General features: G+C 35.3%; 1 pseudogene; it reads right to left on the reverse strand.

The window, feature by feature from the left end:
• Positions 1–4,042: 4,042 nt before the first annotated feature.
• On the reverse strand, positions 4,043–6,696 carry LOC111897669 (rRNA (cytosine-C(5))-methyltransferase NOP2C-like; annotated as a pseudogene).
• Positions 6,697–9,182: the final 2,486 nt, after the last annotated feature.

The following is a 9,182-nucleotide window of genomic DNA, read 5'->3' on the forward strand; positions in this document are numbered from 1 at the left end:
CATTTATACTTTTAAATATTTTCAGAGTAAATCCTTTGATTTGAAAGAGTTGCGGAATTTGTTCCCAAAAACAAAACATGATAAAAAAATGTTTACCGAAGCATTTCATAAAAGAAATGTATTTTCAATATAATCAAAACTCGGGGTGTCATGTTCCGATACAGACCAATAAGCATAAACGAATACATTACAAGTCATTTAACAAATATAAACATATGCAGACTTGTAAACAAAACAACTTGATGGTTCATCCATCTCATGCCCTTCCGCCACTTCCTGTAATACAATTTAAAACTGAGTGGGTCAGGCTTGGGAGCCTGGTGAGCATATAGGGTTTTAAACCCACAATAAATATCAAATTTAATTTTCACTAACCAACAATAACCCAATTACCCATTCCCGTTATTCTCACTTTAATGTCCCTAATACAACTAATCATAAGGGACCTAGTCTTAGAATATTTCACCGAGGCGACAACACATGCTTCGGGGGTACCTTAGCAATATAAGTCAAATAAGGCAACCATGAGGGGGATGGAGTGCAGCGAATGAACACCCAAGTTCATTAACACCTATAGGTGGCGAACCTGCTAATGTTTCCACAAGACTATCTAGAAAAGTATGTGGTCGTCATCTAAACTCCGCTAGATGACTAAATCAAACAACAACGAGGCCTCTCATCTGTTTATTACACACCAACTATCTACCCATGTTCTACCCAACATATTAGTAGATAAAAATATACATTTGTATACATAGTTAATAACCTGTATAGCATGCTTTAATCAACACATATTTCACATAACAGACGAGGCACACACACACATAACACATATCTCATGGAGAACAAATCATGTCTATGAGTTAGAAGAAAGTGAATACACATTCACACATATAAACAACAAAATTATACACATAATACGTATTCCATATGAAATACTTCATAATTATGCGATAGAAGAAAGTAACTACACACTCACTTGACCAGAAGATGATCAGACAGCACTACGGCTTGTAGAAGTAGTAATCCTCAGCAGATCTGGAAGATCTCCTCAAAAATCGAACTTCTCGCCGGCAGAGCTTCGACTCGGAAACCCCACTTCTCGGGATCTTTGGGATCTCGAGACTTGCCTCGGGACTAGAGTATGATACCGGGGCTTCGGGATATTTCTGGCACGCAAAATGATGCAAAATGGGAGAGAGAAGAGAGAAAATGAGCAAAAGACTTGGCTGCCTTCGGATCCTATTTATAGGAGGCTGGAGCCTCGGAGTACGCGGGGCGTACGCCAGTACGCAGGGTGTACTGGTCCGAATACGTCACTGCTTACGTATCTGAAGACTCGAGTGCGAGTGTCGACATCCCTTGGAGTACGCGGGGCGTAAGTCGGATCGGACCAGTGACTCGGCTTCGGATAATGCTTCCGAATTTCCATTTAAAAATAAATACAAAATATTTAATAACCTTCGGAAATTCATATCTTCTTCATACAAACTCTGCTTTCGACGTTCTTTATATCCAAGGAAAGTTGAGACTACGCTCTACAATTTTCGTTTAGACTTCGTCGGCTAATTTTGACTTTATTTTTATTATTTATTTTTAATAGGCCGCGACAGACAAACTTCGTTATAAATTCATAACTTCTTTGTTTGACGTCCGTTCTCGCCTAACTTTTTATCGCTTCGATACTAACTATGAGATCTTCGATTCTCATTTAGATTGCTTCGATTAAAAACCCCTCGATCTCAAATCGAGTAAAACAGGCTGCATACTGCTAAGCCGAAACTTCGATAAATCATAACTTCCTCATACGAAGTCAGATTTGGGCGTTCTATATATATTCGGAAACCTCGTTTCAACTACTACAAAATTAATCAAAGTTATTAAGTTTATTTTACACTTAAATTTTGACGCTTATTTTTATTCTTAATTAATCAAACCACATAATTAAGCAATTAAGCACAAAACACATAATACTCAAATAATACAACCTTATTATTTCAAAACAGGTTACAAAGGTTAACCTAGACTATTACATTGCTAAAAGTGGCAAGCCCGGAAAGACAGGCGTTACACACCGACTCAGCGAGTTGAGTCGGGTTTGCTCGAATTCCCTTCTAATTCCTCTTTTGTTTACACCTGAATGGGTCTCTTCTGAATATAGGTCAAAGGAGTGAGATTTTGTCTGAATTAGTGGTTATCACATTTAGATGCGCCATTTTTGGATTTTGGTTGGTATTGCTCGGAAGTTCAGCAAGTGTTCTTTGATTTATTTGTTGTGCAAGCTGTCCTATCTGCTTTTCAATGTTATGAATGGATGCCTACTGATTCCTAAGAAAATTTTGTTGATCTTTCATCATAGCTTGATGATCTTTAAGCATTACTCGTTGCTCCTTCAATTCATTGTCGGTATCATCGTGTCTCTTTGCGGACAGAACTACAAACCTTGTGAACATCTCTTCCGAATCCGCTCTCTTTTCCATAACCGATTCCTCCTTTTGATAGAAACCCGATTCTTTTTGCTTGAATTTTTCCTCCTTTGCTTTTTTATACTTTTCATATGGGAGCCATTCATTTTTTAGTTTTCGCAGGTTATCATCAAATCTCTCGCTACTTGAATAGAATACTTGAGCCTTATTGTTTCCATTCTTATCCAAGTCGCAATCCTTAGTGAGGTGAGGTCCTCTATAATTCTCACATCCTACCCGAATAGCATGGATTGTTTGATCCATCTTAGTCATCCTCCTATCTACTTTAGCCATCATTTCCGCCATGCTATCGTTAACAGTGTTCACTACCCCATACTTACTTCATTTTGTGGATTGTGATATTCTCTAGAATGTTTAGAGAACTCCTCAATTAATTCTTTGATCACCGGGGGTGCCTTCTTTGTAAGGGGTCCTTGCGAGTCAAGGAGCTGCCTGCACTACATGAAAAACAACTTTTACGACGCTCATTGCGCGTCGTAAAACGCTCAGACGACGCGCAAATGCGCGTCAAGGAAGACCCTATCATAAAGAGAGACGATGCGCATTTACAACGTTCATTTACGACACACATTTACGATGCACATTTATGATACACAATGTGTATGAAGGAAGGCCCTGTCATAAAGGAAGACGACGCGCATTTCCGTGTCGTAACCTTACGACGCGCGTGCTTATGACACGCAATGCGTATCAAGGAAGCCCCTGTCATAAATGAAGATGACACGCATAATACAAAACTATGGAAAAAATATATACCAAAACAATCAATTTCATTCAATAACATCATGTCAAAAAATTGTAATACATTAATATTAAGGGGATCAGATTGTATATTGTTATTAAGAGGTTTTCTCTAACAATATAACCTAATACTACATTGCTATTTAGGGGCACCTTCTTGTTTCAGATATCATGTCAAAAAAATCTTCTATATTATTGGTTTACCACCTGGTATACTGGGTTGCTGTCCACCGGGCATGGATGGCAAGTAATGACTTGAACATTAGCTGAAACAAAAAAGTGCTTTTATTAATCACATAATAAAATTTAGTTAACTGAAAAAGTTGTTATATAAATATGTTATTAACTAATATTATCAGATCAACATTACAAATAGTAGATACAAGATATAGCGCCTTAGTTATGGTTAGGATTTAACATAAAAAATGATATTTTTAAATATTTAGTGCTAAAATTAAAAATTATCACATGTTGTGTTCCATTCCATGTTCTTTAACTTCCCATTTAGTGCTAAAATTAAAAATAATTACCTGAGCCAATATGCTTTTGCATCATTAAAATTACATCATCATCACCATCAACCTGCAGGCAGCACAACAAATGCAACAATTATCGATTGCATAAAATTAAGCATCTGCTTATGATGATAGTAGATACCATTTTCACAAAAGAGGTAATAGCAAGAACATTAAGGTAATAAATTTGTTGCATAAATAAACATATAATTAGCCCTTAAGAACATGAAGCCGCAATAACTTTAATCTATAATTCAATACTCACTATGAATTCGGCTATGAAAAATCAGTTAGTCACAGCTAATCTTTGGGGACAACTGTGCAATTGGCTATTAAAAATCCAATTGAATCATGTGGGCCCGAAGGATCAAACCTCTAGACAAGATCTTCCTCACCAGCTCTCAACCATTCCCTTAAAAAATTTACAAAAAACTAAAACATTACAACTGAAAATCACTACAAACTAAATTATTAATTTTACATGAAACAAATTAATTAGTTCCCAAATAAGAAAGCATGATATAACAAAACTTACCCAAAATATCCATTTGATAATTCACAATGACCAACCAAACCAGGTCCACCAATTCTTGGATCCTACAATCTCATAAAAAGTATATGTTAATAAGAAAAAAAATAAAGTAGAATGTTGTAATAAAAAGAAATAACCAACTGACCTGTTGTGCTAATCAAAGAAACTTGTATGTGTCCAAAGCATAACGAACCAATGCCTCACTTTCCCTTGGATTTATCGTGCATCTGGAATTTTTTTATATTATTAATTTTTATCCAATAAAAAAAATTAAATTCATTTATTTTTTTTCTTACGTGGAATATACAAGAACTCCACCCGGGCGAACCAGCTGAACAGCCTGATCAAATAACCGTTTCTGATACTTCCCATGTCTTCTCAATGATTCCACCGTGTCCTTAAATAAATCAAATTTTAAAATAAAAAATAAAAATAAAGATATTTTTTTAAGAAAAAAAATACCTCTCCAGCAAACAAGCGGGGTCTTAATCCAAGAGCAGAACAAGCGACATATAACTTATATGCTTTTATGCTAGTCAACCCCAGTTCTGCAGCTAGATTGTGAATTTCAAGCACCTGGATAAATTATTTTTTTAAAAAAAGAAATAAATATGGATATATGAAAAGATATATAATGTAGTAACAGGATTTTAACTTGTCGTGAGACCTATCAACTGCAATCACCTCTCCTTTCTCCTTCTTATGGATCTTTAAATATATGAATTGCCAGAACTACCCCTCGTTGACAATCAGAAAGAAGAAAACAAAGATGTATATATGTAGACATACCTAAGACATGTGCAGTGATGATGCTTGGTAGGTTTTGAAGAAATATGTCCCCCTTCATCACATCTGTATGTAGTAATTTTTTATTAATGAATTTCAAAATAATTTAGGGTAAAACCGTAAAAGAAAAATAAAAAGTGTATACCATTAAAGGATATAAATCTAAAAACTCTATCAGTCAAATCCACACCAAGACCTGATAATCCACGAAAAATTCCTGCCCTTGACATGGTTGTGGTTCCTTGACCAATGTATAATCCATCTCTTTCAAGATATTGAGGATCTACGACAGATATATAACAAGTGTTATAATTTATTTGTAGAGAAGAAGTAAGTAAGTTGAATGAAGAGAGAGAGAGAGAGAGAGAGAGAGAGACCTGTTTTAAGTCCTTGTAGGACAATGCCATGTGTGATTCCAATAGCCCATCCATTGTTACGACTAGGTTGTTCAACAACAACTGAAACTGCAACTAAATCCCCTTTCTCAACATGAGCACTGCATGCTAATATACATGGAATATATACCTACACAAATATCACAATCAAACATCAAAATCTGAACACTTTCTAGTGTACCTGATCAATCATGTTGCACATTAATAATAAAACTAATAGTATTTCTCATAGTCATAACATACTCCTTTAACTATTTAGTCACTAAAGACCAATAAACCCACAAACGAGAATAGGAGAAAGATGACAAGAAAAAGGAAAAGAGAACGCAGCTGAAAGAAGAATGAAAATGAGAAATTAGGTACCAAGTCAATGTTAACCATTCATAAAAGAAGAAACATAATACAAGATTACAAGCCAGAATGAAAAACAAACATGATTGATAGAATGTGTGATCATTTGAATGAGGATGATGATGATGATGTTGATGATGACAAAATGATTAATATAACAATTTCAACTGTTGCTTACCTGAGCACCTCAAAGAACTGCCTCTGCACACTTACAGCTAACAATTATCTCCTTAGGAGGTCTGTCTTGCTGATAATCATACTGAATATCATGTGGGCCTGAACCCTTCACTAATACAACATAGTCTAGCCTAAGTATTTGACACTTTAAAACACTTACAGATTATATATCACCATTCTTTACAGTATCTTGCAGCCTCTTATTGCATTGAATTTCTAGAATCTTCTCAATGACAGCTTCAGTTGTTATGTTCTGTGTGTTTACACGTATACAAATCATGAGAAAGCCAACAAGAAAAGAAAACAGATGTCCAGTGTTGGCATCGATAAAAGATATAATATGATCAACTTTATATCATCAGAAGTAGTTTTTAAAATAGTCTTCTTTCCATTACAGGCATCTTTAGCAGCTGCGCAACAATATCTATGGCTAAAAATTGGGTACCCTGCAACACATCCTGTTCATAGAAGCATAATATGATGAGTCACCGAGGGTAATATTGTCATTTGAGTGAGGAGGAAAGGAGTTAATGAGTTATTATTATTATTATTATTATTATTATTATTATTATTATTATTATTATTATTATTATTATTATTATTATTACTGTGGTGCTTCCTTTCAACTTTTTTATGGACCTTCCGATTATATTCTCTTTCTCCTGTGCTTTCACTAGTTGAACCGCTTTAACATCTTTAGGATAATTAGTCATTTTAAGTGCAAAAAAAACTTTTGAGGCTCATGCAAAGGTATTCAATGTTTCTTGTTTCTTGCCTTGAATTTTATTTTTTTCTGAGAATAATATAATATTGACACTAGAATTGCAATTGGTTTCATGATCAGATGGTAGGTACTCAATTTAGACCATCTTATTATAACCTGTGGTCAACTACCCAATTTCCAAGTCTTCAGAATCTTGACTTAATAAGCAGTCAATGGATCTTCATTGAGCCAATAAGTCAAGAATTTTCTTTAGGTGAACCAGATGTTAAACCGAAATAATGTCGTGTATGCAATAGACCAAAAGTCAAATAGTTGACTAAAGAGTTAAGTCAAGTTGAAGATAACTCATTGTATTTGACATTAACTGTATGAACATTCACAAGTTACATTGTAGTTCAAATTTTCTCTGTTTCATACCTGTCCTGCGATTTTACTATGAAAGGCAACGAAAGAAACATGACATCAGATGCTGATATGGAAACAATATCCTACAAATTTAGCAAATAAAAAAATTAAAAACTCCTGAAAATAAAACTGCACAATAAGATAGCGTCCAGTAAAATTACTAACATTTCCATTTCTTTATTGATTTGTTTCCATAGTCAAGAATCTTGTTGGCAGAGGTCATGATGATGAAATTCGTCTAAACCTCAAGTCAGATTCTACTTGACATCATGTCTTGGTGCACCATTCAGTCTGATCCTGGTATGTTGTTCTTTTGGATTGTTGTTCTCCATATAAACAAGGCATGTGCCTTTTAAGATTAATGCAGGCTGTTTAATAGAATTGTTGTCACTAATCCTTGAAAACCTAGAGACATATTTGAACCATATTAATCTATACATTTTTCAAATAATGGACTGAACTTATTTCATACTCAAAATTACGTCTCTGTTCCATTAATTTATGCTTTGAAATTTAGTTAATTATAATCGAAACCATCTTCTTTTAAAGGTGTTTTTACCGAACTTATACAACGAATGCAAGTAAAAGGCGTGCAGGTAATATTTGCAATTATAAATGTCTATAAATAAAAAAACACAAACCAAATTAAATGGATTGTGTATGCAGGTTGAAGAGTTATATTCCTTAGATCTTGATTCTCTAAACAGTCTTAGGTATATATATTGAAACTAATCTAACTCCTCTGTTAAGTTACTGCATAGTTGAAGAAGAGAAACTCCTGGTTTACAAATACATGTCCAATGGAACTTTATCATCAGCTCTGCATAAAAGCGGGAGCTTGTTAGATTGGCCTACAAGGTTTAGAATTGCTTCAAGTGTAGCAAGAGGTCTGAAGAAGGGTATAAAGGTAATTTAGTCGATTGGGTGAACAAACACTTGAGCTCAAGACTAATCAAGGACACCATAGACAAATTAAGTGTGTGATATATCAACCATTAGTTCCGATATTACATAAGAAAATGATGAAGTAAGAGAAATAAACCTAGGGTTCATACATGGAGAAGAAGAGAATGTTATTCAAACATGGTGCCTCTTCCATTTTTGTCTCCTAATTTCCGATGCTTCCAATCTGACCATGAACCACCGAATTCTAAACCCAAATCTGACCTTCAACCTTCGATTTCTGATCTTCAACCTCTAACTTGAGCCTTATAGTTGCGAAAGAAGTTTATCAGAGAAAAATCTTGAACGAGTCAGTACCAGACAAAAGAAGAATCAGAATCTAAGGAAGAAGAAGAAGAAGAAGCTAGGTCGTCGGAGCCAGAGAAGAACGAAAAGAAACTGAGTTAGGATGATGTGTTGAACTTGGGAAACAGTGGTCAGACGGTGGAAGAGTACGTTGATAAAGTCGGATTAGCTTTCGATGATGGTGGTCCGGCGAACCACCAGCCATCTATACTCGACGCTTTCAGTCCAGAGGTTCTCGATGATATGTACCAACAAGCAAGGCAAAACTCCGGGAACATAGATGTCAGAAGTTCCAGTAGTGTTGTCGGATAGATGTTACTGGAGGAGCAGATGATGTGGCAACAATATCAAAAAAGATGGATTGAAAGATCATAAGTAAACACACTCACCTTTTTAAGCGCCTAAAACACAACTGTTGATATCTGGCAATGAAAGCTCGGTGCGTTTCATTATGGAAACCCCAAATTGCATTCCAACTATAACTAGGGTTTCCAAATATCTTGCACTATCGGGGACAAAAAACCTTAAAATCATGGGCGTTTTGAGTGTGAGGAGTTGTTGACCCCCAATAGACCGACTCCATGAGTTCAGCTCCCTGATTGCAGAATACATATGAGTCAATGAGTAAAGAAAATACGTAACATCTGTCCCTATAATGGCTTACAACACTGATATAAAGATTGGAAACATCAAAAAAATCATCGTCGCGAGGCATTTGATCAAGAAGGGAAAGCAATTCTGTTATGATGATGAAGGCCCTAGAGCTTTTTCTTTCTGATTGGAAGAGGCGGCGAGTTTAATTTTTAGGATCTAATAGGCAGG

Source organism: Lactuca sativa, chromosome 4, assembly GCF_002870075.4.
Source record: "Lactuca sativa cultivar Salinas chromosome 4, Lsat_Salinas_v11, whole genome shotgun sequence".
NCBI classification, from domain to species: Eukaryota; Viridiplantae; Streptophyta; class Magnoliopsida; order Asterales; family Asteraceae; genus Lactuca; species Lactuca sativa.